The 15,665-nt window shown below is 40.8% G+C and overlaps 1 protein-coding gene across 2 annotated transcripts in view; it reads right to left on the bottom strand.

The window, feature by feature from the left end:
* The window catches only part of FAM107B (family with sequence similarity 107 member B), a 224,793-nt gene that overhangs the window by 131,987 nt on the left and 77,141 nt on the right, over positions 1-15,665 (bottom strand). The gene's annotated exons all lie outside the window — the stretch shown is intronic.

Genomic DNA, 15,665 nt, shown 5'->3' with positions numbered 1-15,665 from the left:
TCTGCCTTTAGCTCAGGGCATGATCCCAGTGTTCTGGGATCGAGTCCCTCATCAGGTTCCCCACAGAAACCTGCTTCTCCCTCTGCCCCTGTCTCTACCTCTCTCTGTGTGTCTCTTGTGAATAAATAAATAAAATCTTTTAAAAAAAAAGATTGAAAATATTAGACCAAGACTTTATGAACTGAGGCTTTGGACAAGCAACAAAGTCAATAGTAGATGTTGAGGAGGGTAACTACGGGGGTGCTGCATTACAAACTCCAGGGCTGTCATTCACACGGAAGTGTCTATGGATACTGTCCCTGAAGCAGTACAATCCAGGGACTCTCTGTGACTAATACGTTTGGGAGCATCAATTATTAGATAATAGTGGTGGTGGGTTGCTACATAAGACAAAAATTCTGCCAGTATGGTGTAACAAAGATAATTATGCTTTACTTTTCATAATTCAAAGAGCTGATTCATTGTATTTTTGAAAATTCAATCACAATTTAGTTATTTTTATCTTTGGAAAATTGAGTGAACACATTCTTCTCTGAGTTCTGGGATGATATTCTTTAATGACAATCGTGACTCCTATAAGCATTGATAAAGTAGACCCAGCTAGGAGTGAGGGAAGTAAATTAGATGGAATATCTACATGGTGCCTTTCTAATTTTATCTGCAAGATAACTTTATGCTGATTCCTTCATTTAGTTTTTTCCTTCAACAAACAAATATTTGTTGAGTGCCTTGTAGGGGCTATTTCTGTGGGACCTTAATTTCTATGCAAGATCCCTTCAATTACACTGCAGACAGATGCCTACTCAGCTTCCTTCCCAGTCTGGCACACTTTCTGCACATACTTGTTCCTTGGGGGAATTTAGCCAGATAGAAGAATTTTGCACCACAATAAAGCATGTCGGTGAAGAGTTGCAAAAATGGTAAATGAAGCTACTCTGTAACCAAAGTAGAACTAACAAACTCAAAAATTGATTGTAGGAACACTCTCCAATTTGTTCTAAGTTTGCACCTCCTAAGTAATATTTCACCCAGATGAGAATCCACCAGACTCTCAAGCTTGGTTAGTAAGATAAGACATCTCTTTTCAATTCATAAAGAATAATTTATTTAAATCATCATCAGTATCAACTCTTATAAGTTGATTTCACCTGTGTTGGGAACAAATGTTTTTCCAGAGATCAAAGATTCTCTTCAAATGTTCATCAGGGACTAGTTCCAAAAATTTGTCCTACTTTTAAAACCCATGAACCAGTACTGGCATAGGCAATTTGGGTAAATAAGCCTTCAGTTCAATTAGCTCAAATGTATATGCTGTAAGAAATTTTTATGAAAATTGCTTTAAGAATTATATCTCTAAAAATGATATGAATTAATATGATGTTAAAGGACATGTAAATGATAGAAAGCTCCATAATACAGAAACTAAAATCCTCAAATAATTTCTTGTTTTATAACACCCAACAGGACAGTATATAATGAAAACACAAGGAGTTATTTTATAATACAGCCACAAAGGAAGTCTCTTGAGATGCCCAAATAACCAAATAAAGTTGTTTCATGGATGAAAGGATTCTCCTTTGAGCCAATAAGACTGTTTACTTTTTATTGCTCTGAATTCCAGAATTGTGAAATAATGTAGCTCTTTAGCTTTCCTCCAGACATATTTATTATTTTATTTTAAATTGTCCTTCCTCCAATTTTCTCATTAAATAGTAAAAATTGCAAAGTCCTGGAATTATCTGCAGATGGAAGGATATTTGGAATCCTCTTCGCTGAAGAGCTCTCAGCATAGAATAAACAAGCATCTGTCTTTGATAGTGTAAACTATGTTCTATTTAGAGAAAAAAGACCCAGCTCCTCAGATTCTCATGTTTCTTCTCTTCAGCGCAAGTCTGTGATTTGCTGAGTTTGTTCTTACTGGCTTTTTCCCAGCAAAGCTAGAATAAAATGACAACAGTCCAACTGTAGTAGACATCTGTTGATTTTGCTGCCTGGCATTTACTCACTCTATCTAGTAAGTGTGTCCTAATTTCCTCTTTAAAGTCATCCTTTCAGACTTTAACCAACTGTGGTTCCTATGAAACCAGCCCAGAGCCCCATGCATCTCCCTCCTCACCGCCAGGGCTGGTTATGTGACCCAGGCCCAGGCCCATCCCTCCATCTCATTTCCCTCATTGAGGGGTTTAGAGTCATCACGTGATCTGATCAGGGCTAATGACAGATTTTCTCTGAAATTCTGGGAATTTGACTCCTATTCTAACCCACTGAAACCTGAAACAACTATGAGGGTTGGAGGCAGCTGTCCACACAAAGGAAGGTAGGACCAAGAGATGGACTGATACAGAGGCCTAGTGATGTCATGGGAGCCCCAAATCTAGGTATGCCAGAAGCAAACTTAACCTTGGACTTTTAATCCTAAGTCAGCTATTATATTCTATTTTTTTAAAAATACATTGATTTTTAAAATAAAAACCCATTTGGGGGTGCCTAGGCAGCTTAGTTGGTTAAGTGTTGGACTCTTGGTTTTGGCTTAGGTCATGATCTCAGGGTTGTGAGATAGGGCCCTGTATGCTCAGTGTAGAGTTGGGCTGTATGCTCAGTGTAGAGTCTGCTTGAGATTCTCTCTCTTCCCCTATCCCTCCACCTGGCTCTCTCTCTCTCTCTCTCTCTAAAATCAATCTTTAAAAAAATAAGTATTTTTAAAAATCAGGTTTTCTGTCACTTCTAACAGAACCAGCTGATATACCTCCACTCTTGGAAGCCAGAGTGGGGTGTGTTGATCATTGGCTTCTGTCCCTCACACACTATGGGGTACTTTAATTAAATGGAATGATAGGGATGATGCACTGAAGAAATGCTCAGAGGAAGTGCTAGTACAATTTGACAAGCAATTGGGCTTTTCATCTATGTCTTATGATGTCTAATGCCAGGATGTTTTACTGAGAGGCCATGAGTTTCACATTCTTTACAAGATGGTCACTCAGGTATGTCCACAAGAAAAGATAGAGGAGAGAAAAAAAAACAGGAAAATCAAAGTCTATCACCCTTAGGTCCTAGAGAAGGAGGTGCAGCCTGTCTCTTAGGGCCACATGGGAAATACCAGGGTAGTGGGGGGCAGAAGACAGGAGCTAGGGGAGCACTTCAGCCACAGCCTTTTTTGGGGTTTTTTGCACAGGAAAGGCAAAGTAGGGGAAAGTAAACAGTTTAAGGTTGGCTAGTTTAAAAAATTTCCATGGGCTTGGAGCAAAAGAAATGGTCCCTAGTTGCTTTTACTTGGCCCTGAGATAATTAAAGCAGAATGATATCGCATCCTGAGACACACAGACCAAATAGAGAATGTTCAACCCCAGGTTGGTTAGTATTCCTAGCACAGGCATAGGCATTCTCCAGGCTGGAGAGGATGTCAAAACATCCTAATATGTTTAGGATGTAACAGAGAGGATGTCAAAACATCCTAATTTAATACAGAAAATTTTAAATATTTGCAATAAATCACGGTAAACCACAACCTGAATATGTTTACAATGAGTGAGTTCAAGGTATGTTTTAGCACAAATAAGTTTCTTTTCCCAAGATTCACCTGCTTGAGCAATAGTCAAAAAACAAAACAAACAATAAAAAATTAATTAGTTAAAATATTAACATAGCCTTACTGATATACTTCAAGTCATTTTAACTTGGTCTTATAGTTTTGCAACATTGGCAGCTGGCTTTTCACTCCAGGAAAGCAAGTTTAGAAACAAAATGATAGTTTGAAAGAAAAATTGAATTCTTAAGCGAGAATTAAGGAGATCTGGTCCCATTTGTCTCTACCTGTTGCAATAAGTACATGACTGACTCTTGGCTTCAACTACCTCCATTTGGAAAATGGATCCCAAACGTAACCATTCCTCCCCAAGAAAGTTGAATTCTAATTTTATTTTATTTTATTTTTTTAATTTTTTATTTATTTATGATAGTCACACAATGAGAGAGAGAGAGGCAGAGACACAGGCGGAGGGAGAAGCAGGCTCCATGCACCGGGAGCCTGATGTGGGATTCGATCCCGGGTCTCCAGGATCGCGCCCTGGGCCAAAGGCAGGCGCCAAACCGCTGCGCCACCCAGGGATCCCCTGAATTCTAATTTTAAATGACTGTTCCTGTAGCACCAAACATTTGAGGAGTCTTCAAGTTTTCTCTATTATAGGCTACACTACAAAAAACATCTTTCAATGTAAGGATTTTCATTATTTCAAATTATTTTGGATTAAAGTTTCAAGGAAAGGATTCTGGATCAAAGGTCATGAATGTTTTTGAGACTATAAAACTCCCCCAAGAATATTGTAGCAAATTGGGATCCCTGGGTGGCGCAGCGGTTTAGCGCCTGCCTTTGGCCCAGGGCACGATCCTGGAGACCCGGGATCGAATCCCACGTCAGGCTCCCGGTGCATGGAGCCTGCTTCTCCCTCTGCCTGTGTCTCTGCCTCTCTCTCTCTCTGTGACTATCATAAATAAATAAAAAATTAAAAAAAAAAAAGAATATTGCAGCAAATTAATTTTAAATTAATTTAATGTAAAAATAATTAATTTAATGTTAAAATGTGACAGTTTCATTACACCTTCTCTAGCAACATCTAAGTTCACATTTTGATGGATATGAAAAGTCACCTATTGGAGGTTATTTTATTTTATTTTTTTAAGATTTTATTTATTTATTCATGAGAGACACACAGAGAGAGAGAGAGGTAGAGACACAGGCAGAGGGAGAAGCAGGTTCCATGCAGGGAGCCTGATGTGGGACTCGATCCTTAGACTCCAGGATCACGCCCTTGAACCAAAGGCAGGAGCTAAACTGCTGAGCCATCCAGGGATCCCCTGGAGGTTATTTTAGAAACTGATATCCAACATTCACCACAATCCAGTGCCAAAAGTCCCTCCTACTGCACTGCATTGCTACTAATAAATATGTTTAATTTCTCATGGAATCCAGTATTAAAGCCTTGTCTATCCCACTACAGTGCAGGATCTTTCAGAGCAAAAACTATACTTCCTCTTCAAGTTTCATTCAGGCTCTACCCTTTTTGTCAACAGATGCTTGTTAAACAATTGTTGAATGGATTCAATTGTTCACCTACTTTACATTTTTGTTTAATGTCTAACCTTGTAACACATCCTACAATAAAAAGTCAAGCATTGTCCCTCCTAATAACAAAGATCAGGTGGCAGTTTCTTCAAGAAGACCTTCCTGAAGCAGTCCCCATCTCCATTCCAAACTCTACCCCATTCAAACTTTAAGATGTATAGTTAGCAACAATTTCTTGGGTGCTTGCAATGTGTCAAACTGTACTGTATGTGTAGAGCTCATTAGTCCTCAACAGCTCCCTGAGATAGGTGACCTTATTATTCTCAGTCCTGGTTTTTGGATGGAGAAACAGAGGCTCAGAGGGGCTCATTCATCCTATAGTGGATACTATGATGTGCTGCCTGGAGGCCCCTTCAGGACTGAAAGATTTATTGTCACAGCTACAGGAAATGTGGTTAAGAGATAACACTCAGCTGTCAGCATCCTGGGAGAGAGCTGCAGTGCAGGTGGCACTCAGAGTTGTTGACTTGAGGGCAGAGAGGCCTTGCCCCCTCACTCCATCTCAAGACAACTCTGAAGGGCCCTCCTCCCTTCAGAGCTGCCTATGACTTTGGTAAGGCCTTCATTGAGAAACTTCATTGTAGCATATTATCCTCTTCTCCTCAAGTCACACAGCTAATAAGTGAGTCTGAAGACAAACCCAATAGAGGAGTGCCTGGGTGGCAGTAGGTTAAGCGTCTGCCTTCAGTTCAGGTCATGATCTCAGGGTCCTGGGATTGAGCCCCTTTTTGGACTCCCTGCTCAGTGGGGAATCTGCTTCTCCCTCTACCTCTGCTCCTCCTCACCCCCACTTGTGTTCTTCCTTTTTCTCTCTCTCTCAAATAACTTAACAAAATCTTAAAAAAAAAAAAAACTATTGTGTCTAGAGTCTATGCGCATAATCACCTCTCCATACTGCACTCCAGATGACTTGTTCTCTCTAAATTTCCTAGTGTGGAGATGGAGATAATAATGGTATCTATGTCCATGGGTTGTTGTGGCGATAAAATAATATATGTAAAGCATCTATTTAATACCTGCTGCAGAGGAAATATATAGATAATGCACCTTCCCTCTTCCCCCAGTGGAAACACATAATTGGCTTTTATGTCCTTTTTTTGTCCATGGGACCACTAAGATGAAGATTAGAGGTCATCCACCAAAAGCTCTTTCCTGACTATATGTAGAACCTTGCAAAATTCACTTTAAATCAGTATGCATTTACTGAGAAATTTCCATGTTCCATGGCATTATGCCAGAAAACATGAGGAATAGTACTGTGAAATAGAACATAATCTTGTACCTCCAGAAACTCATAACCACAGGAGAGAAACTCAAAAGTTCCCTAATTTTCTTAGGGAAAGTAAAATCTTAATTCTAATAAATAACTTTCTCAGCCCCTCCCCTCCTCTTCATGTGGTGTAGTGTGTAGCTCCTGGAGAAGACAAAGAGTTTCAATATTAGAACCTGAGAGAAAGAGCTTGATTGGCACTTACAGGAGAGGAAAGAGTACTATAAATAAAGTAGGCTCACCCGTGTCCCTAGCTTCCTCTTTCTGAGGGAGCAAACCCACAATTTCAAAGCAAGCTCTAAACAAGCCTTCGAGCTTTCAGAGAACTGATTCTGGACCCCAGTACACAGGTTAGAAGCATCTGGTCAATTTTAAGACATGCCATGTAGTTGTCATTTTAAAGAATTAAGGCAGCAGATATAACTATCCTGAAATGTGCCAAGAACTACAGAGCAAGTGGGCGGGAATAGAAGGAAAGCCCACTGGCATCCCACAGGGTGGTGAAAGGATGTGGGCCCTGGAGTTAGGGAGTTCAGACTTCAAATCCTGGCTCTGCCTTGTAGGAACTCTGTGAGCCTGTTTTTCCTCATCAAAATGTAAAGGTCATCACTTGATGTCCTCACAGGATAGATGCAAAGATTAAACAAGGTGACAGATGCAAGAATGTCAAACTAGTCACTATTAATGTGAAATGGAGTGGTCTCCACTCCTCTAGCAGCCCTTCTGATAAGAATTGCCACCTCCTGGCCACAAGGATTAATCCAGGCAAGGGGATATAGCCTAATTTAGGCTAGATATCCTGACTTAGCTGAGACTTCTCAGTTTGGAAGGAGTCTCAGAGCTAGTGACACATCCCCTGACAGAGCTCAAGCGAATGAACCCAACATTCGACGAGAAGCAAAGGCAAAAGTCAAAGAAGGAGCTATGATGAATGGTCCATGTGTCCTATTCTGTGGTTTATTATTAATTTCTATGTTCCTCTGCCAAATTTCTATTAGTTTAGGCTGCCTCTAACTTCTTGCAGCTCAGGGAATGTCCTTCAGATAACTGCAGATGCAGGGGAGCCCAAGAAAATTGAAGGTGTCAATTCTCAACTACTTTAGTAGCATGCTCCAGCCACTGTTGGATCCATAGAGGATTCTTAGGAGCAAACATGCAATTCACTAAGTGACCCAAGATCGGGGAGGCTCTGGAACCTTGATCAAAGACCTAGTTCATTGATCAGAGACTTGGCTCATCATGGCCTATATGGTGCTTAGTGCTAAGTGCTTTTCTTCATCCCTACTTATAGGAAAACAAAGTAGTTATAGCAACAACAACAATAAAAAAAAATGGAGAAGTATTAGATTCCATGCTTATAAAGCTAGTAGGTCTCATACCTGGGTATATATCCAAATTACTTGGAGGACATGGCAAAAATACAGAAGAGGAGCCAGCCCTTGTCTACTTGGACAAGATTGGGCCTCTGGATTCCTTTTTTTTTTTTATTTTTATTTTTTTATTATTTATGATAGTCACACACACACACACGCACACAGAGAGAGAGAGAGAGAGAGAGAGAATCAGAGACACAAGCAGGCTCCATGCACTGGGAGCCCGACGTGGGATTCGATCCCGGGTCTCCAGGATCGCGCCCTGGGCCAAAGACAGGCGCCAAACCGCTGCGCCACCCAGGGATCCCCTGGATTCCTGTTTTTTTTAATGCTTTATTTATAGTGTTTTATTGCAGTGGAAAAGCACATACATTGGAGTCAAATGAATGAGGTCAAATCCTAGCTCTCCCATTTACCAGCTGTGGGATTTTATTTCCTTATTTGAGAGAGAGAGAGTGAGAGCATGCAAGAGAGCACACAAGTGGGAGAAGAGGCAGAGGTAGAGGGAGAAGGAGGCTCACCACTGAGCAGGGAGCCAAATGCGGGACTTGATCCTAAGACCCTGAGATCATGACCAGAGCCGCAGGCAGACACTTTGACCAACTGAGCCACCCAGGATCCCCTGACAAACATTTTTTAAAAATCTGGTGTTTTGCCTCCTTTTGTTGTCCTTAAAGAAATCCTTGAGAGATGGTAGTTACAGATGAAAAGATGTCAGGAGTCATCTGACTTCCCTAAGTGAGCCTGTTTTCTTTTCTTGCATATTTGCTAGTTTCTAAAATGTCAAATACAAAGGACTTTCATTAATTTATTTTAGGCACATGGTTACAGTTCAGTTCATTTCACTGTCTGGGAAGTTCCCTAACAATCAGACTAAAATTTCTCATGTTAGTGACTCATCAGTTTTTTTAACATATCATAAATTTTTTTATCAAGTTTTAAATTTTAATTTCATTATAGTTAACACACAGTGTTATATTAGTTTCAAGTGTACAATATAGTGATTCAACACTTCTAGGCATCACTCGTGCTCATTACGACTAGTGCACTTTTAATCCCCTTCACCTCTTTTCCCATGCCCCCACTTTCCTTCCCTCTGGCAAGCATCTGTTCTCTGTAGTTAGAAGTCTGTTTCTTGTTTTGTCAGTCTCTATCTTTTTTTCCTTTGCTTGTTTTTTTTCGTTCTCAAATTTCACATGAGTGAAATCATATGGTATTTATCTCTTATTTTGCTTAGCATTATACTCTCTAGCTCCACCCATGTTGTTAGAAATGGCAAGATTTCATTCTTTATGGATGAGTAATATTCCATATATATATAAACATATATATATTCCATATGTATATAATACACATCACCTCTTTACTCACTCATTTATCAATGGGACTTGGGCTGCTTCCATATCTTGCTACTATAAATACTGCTGCTATAAACATAGAGGTGCTTGTGTATCCCTTTGAATTAATGTATTTATATTTTTTGAGCAAATACTCAGTAGTGTGATTCCTGGATCATAGGATAGTTCTACTTTTAACTTTTTGAGGAACCTCCATACTGTTTTCCAGTGGCTGCACCAGTTTGCATTCCCACCAGCAGTGCACAAGGGCTTCTTTTCCTGCGTGTCCTTGCCAACACTTGTTTCTTGTGTTGTTAATTTTAGCCATTCTGACAGGTGTGAGGTGACATCTCATCGTAGTTTGTATTTGCATTTCCCTGATGATGAGTGATGTTGACCACCTTTTCATGTGTCTGTTGGTCATCTGTATGTCTTCTATGGAGGAATGTCTATTCATGTCTTTTGCCCATTTTCTAATTGGATCATTTGTTTTTTAGGTGTTGAATTATATCAGGTCTTCACACATTTTGGATACTCTTTATTAGATATGTCATTTGCAAATATCTTCTCCCATTCCATATGTTGTCTTTTTTTATCATTTTATTTTATTTTTCATCATGATAAGTGGACCTGATTAGCCCTCCTGGTGATGCTGATACACACCCAAGTGTAAAAATCACTATTGTAAAGGATGGGAATTTGGCCTGGTGCTCAGACAATATCATAAGAGCCCTGTCTTTTTCTGTCTCTCCATATGCCTGTTTCTGCCCATAAGTCTCTTCTCAGCTGACTTCATTGCAGAGCCAACACCACTGGAAGTCCTGAGGCCACATCCTTTCAGCTCATGTTTCAAAGGAGGGACAAGGAGTGTTTTAGACTCTGCATTCAGAGTGTAGGGGACGATCCTGATTGGTCCATCTTGGTTCACACACTCATCCCAAGTCTCAGCATCTGCCTATCAGAGAATGGAGACTATGATTTTTCAAACTCATATTATTGCCCATCTTAAGAGCTGCTGGAGAGAAGGTTACTGTAATTGGATTGGAAGGCTCACCAGAACCTCAGAAAGCGGAAAGGCACAGTTCCCTAAAGGAAGGAAGGCTGTGTCCTGATGTGGGGGAGGTAGAGATACTGGCCACATTGCAGTTGAAAATATATACTCCCAGGCTGAATTCTCCAAAGCCACAGGACTAAAAATACCTACTGCTTTCTTAGGGTCTAGCATACGCTAGGAGCATCATGTATGCTACATGTGTATGAGATGATATCCAAAATATTTAACAGCATGGATTAGCTACCAGCTAATCAGAATTGGGAGGGTCTTGGAGGTCCTGGGGGACAGGCCTTAACCCTTTAGTTCCTGGACCATGCAGAGTTCAGGGGTGATGTGGGAGATGGATGCCACTTAGAGATTGGAGAGAAATTACATACCAGTCAATACAAAGGTATTTTGAGATTTGAATAGTCAACATATTCTTACTGATGTATACCTGCTGAATATATTCAGCCCTCAGTATCATCTTATAAAACACACTTCTAAATTAGAGGTACATCCTGGAAGTATGTTGTAATATGCTAGGGGTATGCAAACCTCTCTCTGGAACATCATTTCATTCAAAGACTTGGGAAAGAAAAGCATTTGCATATTAGTTTTTAAAAGATTTTATTTATTTATTTATTTGAGAGAGAGAAAAAGAGCATGAGCCAGAGGGAGGGGAAGAAGGAGAGGGAGAAGCAGACTCCCCACTGAGCAGGGAGCCTGATGCGAGACTAGATCCCAGGACACTGGGATCATGGCCTGGGCCAAAGGCAGATGCTTAACCAAATGAGTCACCCAGGCACTCCATTATTTGTATATTAAAACTCCATTATTTGTATATTAAATATGACTACATTGCAGAAGCGTGTGTAGAACAGACAAATATTTAGGATGGCCATTGAATGTCAAAAGAATTTGGACACAGGGTCCCTGACATGGGGGTACTTCTGTAGACAAGACTGGAAAGCATTGGCAAGGATACTGCAGTGTTGATACTTGTGTCCCCATTATACAGAAGGGGCCCTAACAGGTTGAGGACTTTGTCTAAGAATACATGTTTTAAATGGGGGTAAGAATCCACACCATTTGTCTGAGTCAGAGCCCTGGGTATCTCAGCAGTACCACAGGTTTACTCCTAGAGGATGTTATTTTTACAAACTTTAATCTTAAGTGGAAAGAACAGCTAGTTATTGAATAGCTATACTTGAAAGGACTAACTGAAGAGCACTTTGGGTAGGGAAGAACTTAAGGAGGAGCATTGCAAAGGAATGAGCAATTGTTCCTCATGATTAAGGAAGGCCATTTCAAAGATGCGCCATTGTGTGTTTCAACGTTTAGGGAGCTCCAGGCCAAGAAAACCACAGAACAAAACAACATTTGTCACATTGTGGAAATTTCAGAGCTGGAAGCATAGGAAAGTTTGACACAATCTTTATGGCTGTAATTCAGTATGCGTGTCCAAAATTTAAAGTTGCATAATGACTGCAAAAATATTTGAAATAAAATAAACTGTCAGACTCCTGGGGGAAAGTAAGAGGTAAAACCAGTGGCCTGTACATGTGGCTAGAGACTTGCCATTTGAGACACCCTCAAATTTAGATGTTGAAATCCTAACCCCCAAGATGATGGTATTTGGAGGTGAGGCCTTTGGGGGGGTGATTAGGTCATGACCCCAGGGAGCTCCCTTGCATTTTCCACCTGTGTGGATATAGTAAGAAGAATGCCACCTATGTACCAGAAAGCAGGCTGTCATCAGATACCAAATATGCTGGTTTCCTGATCTTGGACTTTCAGACTCCCTGTAAAAATACATGATTATTGTTTAAGCCATCCAGTCCAGGATGGTCTATTATAGCTGCCTGAACAGACTAAAACCCTGATTAATTTATTAACTTAACCATTATACATCCTGCATATAGATTTGTATTACAGATTTTTTTTAAAGATTTATTTATTTATTCAGAGAGAGAGAGAAAGAGAGAGGCAGAGACATAGGCAGAGGGGAGAAGCAGGCTCCATGCAGGAAGCCCGACACGGGACTCGATCCTGGGTCTCCAGGATCACACCCCAGGCTGCAGACGGCGCTAAACCGCTGCACCACTGGGACTGCCCTGTATTACAGATCTTGGATGAGTGACAGGAGAATCATAGAACTCTTCAGCTACTTACAGCATCTAATTCTACTCCATAGGCACAATATAAACATTTGTTGAATGAATGAGCATATAAGTGAATACTTTAAGAAAAAGTTTTTTCAAAATATTTTTTCTTTTTCCTGTAAAACTCAAGCTCCAGGAAACTATGTGTGGATATCATGTGGCTTCAAGCACTGGAAGATGATATAAGTTTGAGAGACACCATATACCAAAAGGATTTCATACACACATTGCAAATGACAGAAGGAAGAGTTTTTGTTAGAAATCAGGACATGAGTTTTTATTCTGTCTCCACATTGGTTCACAAAATTAGTAGTATCTCATATCTGCTTAGCACCTCTCACAATTTATAAAGAGGTGTACAATACATGGTTTATTTGACTCCTTCAACACCTCATGTCGTGGGAAGAGCATTGTCTCCCTGTTTAGGGAAAATGCATGGTTTCCTCTGCTCACACTTACAATACTTCTGACCCAGATGGGTGCATTTTTTTCCCCAGAATAATTCTCTGACACCAGCTTAGTGTTCACAATTTACTTCCACACTAATCAGAGTTAGTGTAGACCTCACAGGTTAAGGGCTCAGAACCCTCAAGACTGGGTCCACTTGAGATGCCAATCACTAGGTCACCAGGTTACCCACAAATTCTGTCCCATTTGGCTACAAATTGCAGGTCACCCAATATCCTCCTTGGGCTTAATAATTTGCTATAGACCCCAGAACACAGGAAAACAGTTTACTTACTAGTGTTGATTTATTACAGGGATATTTTAAAGGATATACATGAACAACCAGATGAAGTGGCACATAGGATAAAGTGAGGGCAGGAATTTCTGTCTCCATGGAGCTGGGGTATACCACCCTCCCAGTAGGTAGAGGTGTTCACCAACCCAGAAGCTTTCCAAAACCTGTACTTTGAGGATTTTTATGAAGACTTCATTATACAGGCACAGTAAGTTATTAAGTCCATTTCTAGCCCCTCTCCTCTCTCTAGAGAATTGGGGGTTGGGGGAGCTGAAATTTCCTTGCTTCTAATCATGGCTTAGTCTTTCTGATGACCAGTCCTTGGCTATTGTTGCCTCATTAGAACAAAAGGAGCTCCTATCAGCTAAGAAATCCAGGGATTTAGGAGTTCTATGCCAGATGTTCCTACCACTTCAGAAAGTACATTAATGTAAGAGTTCTGTCTCAAGAACTCAGGTCAAAGACTAGATATTAGAACAAAAATTCTTCTAGCATCCCTATCTACAAGGTTTTTAGGAGCTCTGTGTCAGGAACCAGGGGCAGAGACCAATATTATATATCTCTTTCTTACTATTTCATACTCCCATTTTCCACATGAGGAATTTGGACCCCATGGTCGCACAACTATAAAGAAAGGCAAGACCAGACACTTTGCTCACTACCCACTAAAGGAACACTTTCCAGTACTCCTGTCCATCCCTCAGATTTGAGGCAGAGGTATCAGAATATAGAAGGTCTCCTAGGATCAGAATATAGAAGGTCTCCTAGCAGGGATCAAAAAGTAGAGAAGGAGGAACAGTGCTGCCAGAGATCCATGCTGCACCAGTGAGAATACATTCTTAGAGCTGTCTTGAGAATTCTGGAGTGACTTCTGAGCTTTGGTTCCATGTTCCAATCAGCCTCACTTTCAGAATTTATTCTAAGCTGAGACATTTGTGAACGCTGGAATTATGTCTGTGAGCAGAGGTTACACCCTAGGAAGTGACATCCAGCAACTCTTTTGATTTTCTGTAGAACCTTCCAGAATAAGTAGACATTTGATGGTGGGCTTTTTTTTGGCAAACCTTAATTTTTCTAGTCCTAGCTGAAGTTAAAGCTGTGGTAAGGAAATTTAGACTCAATGTCCCGCACCCAACCTCTTTTCCTGAAGTTCAAATTGACATGGAGTACTATTTATAAATTGTGCAAATGAGCTTAAAATATTGTTTAGACTCATCTTGGAGGGAAAATGCTAAATTGGGGTTGCTTGACACCCATTAAAGAATGCAAGAGAGGGATCCCTGGGTGGCGCAGCGGTTTGGCGCCTGCCTTTGGCCCAGGGCGCGATCCTGGAGTCCTGGGATCGAATCCCACGTCGGGCTCCCGGTGCATGGAGCCTGCTTCTCCCTCTGCCTGTGTCTCTGCCTCTCTCTCTCTCTCTGTGACTATCATAAATAAATAAAAATTAAAAAAAAATGCTTCCTCTTTTAAAAAAAAAAAAAAAGAATGCAAGAGAGGGAGAGAAGGAGAGAGCCAGTGACCTGCTGTCCTGTCCTCTTCTGGGCTCTAGCACTATGCAGGGTCCTGTTGAAGCATACCTCTTAAAGCCACTTTTAAACATGATTTTTAAAATACAATTGCACCAGCTTTATTTTTTTAATTTTTTAAAAAGATTTTATTTGAGAGAGAGCATGTACACACTAGTATACACGAGTGCACCTGCATGCATGGGAGGGGCCAGAAAGAGGGGCAGAGGGAGAGGATCTCAAGCCAACTCTGCCCTGAGCTTGATCAATCGGGGCTGGACATGGGGCTCAACAGGGGGCTTGACACAGGGCAACAGGGGCTCCACATGGGGCTAGATCCCACCACCCTGAGATCAGGACTTCAGCCAAAATCAAGAGTCTAACACTCAACCAACAGAGCCACCCAGGTCTGCATCAGCTTTTTTCATTACAGCAGTGTCATGGAAACTCATAGCTTTTCAATTTCCCTCACAGAAGCTTTATGCTCAGGGGATCCCTGGGTGGTGGTTTAGTGCCTGCCTTCGGCCCAGGGCGTGATCCTGGAGTCCTGGGATCGAGTCCCACATCAGGCTTCCTGCATGGAGCCTGCTTCTCCCTCTGCCTGTGTCTCTGCCTCTCTCTCTCTCTCTCTCTCTCTCTCTCATGAGTAAAAAAATAAAATCTTGAAAAAAAAAAAAAAGAAGCTTTATGCTCAAAAAGACCTGTATAGCCAGAGGGGATTAAGTATTTCCCTGAGTCAGTATATACCTCTCATCTTTCCCACTGTGGTCCCAATAAGAAAATTTTGGGGAAAAAATAATGGTCATCCACTAGTTCTCATTAACATCATTTTAGAAAGACAGTGACATCAGATGGGAAATGAGAGTGAGAAGAGCCATCTGGCAGTCCCACATAACTGTGTGAAGCTGACCAGGTTCACACTGCCCTGGGCCTTAACAAAATGGACAGAAAGGCAGCCCTTCTTCACGTCATAGCAATACTTCCAGAAGTATCCAGAAAAGCATCTTGAGCTTTCTTAACAGAAGTTTTCAACATTCTTGTTATTTGGAAAGAGAGAATTAAAAAGGTATCTTTTTGCTTCACCAAAACCCAGCAATGCTGTGTAAATACAGAATCAA

This window comes from Vulpes lagopus, chromosome 8 (assembly GCF_018345385.1).
Source record: "Vulpes lagopus strain Blue_001 chromosome 8, ASM1834538v1, whole genome shotgun sequence".
NCBI classification, from domain to species: Eukaryota; Metazoa; Chordata; class Mammalia; order Carnivora; family Canidae; genus Vulpes; species Vulpes lagopus.
The sequence above is the reverse complement of the archived record's forward strand: the minus strand, read 5'-3'. Positions and strand labels throughout refer to the sequence as shown.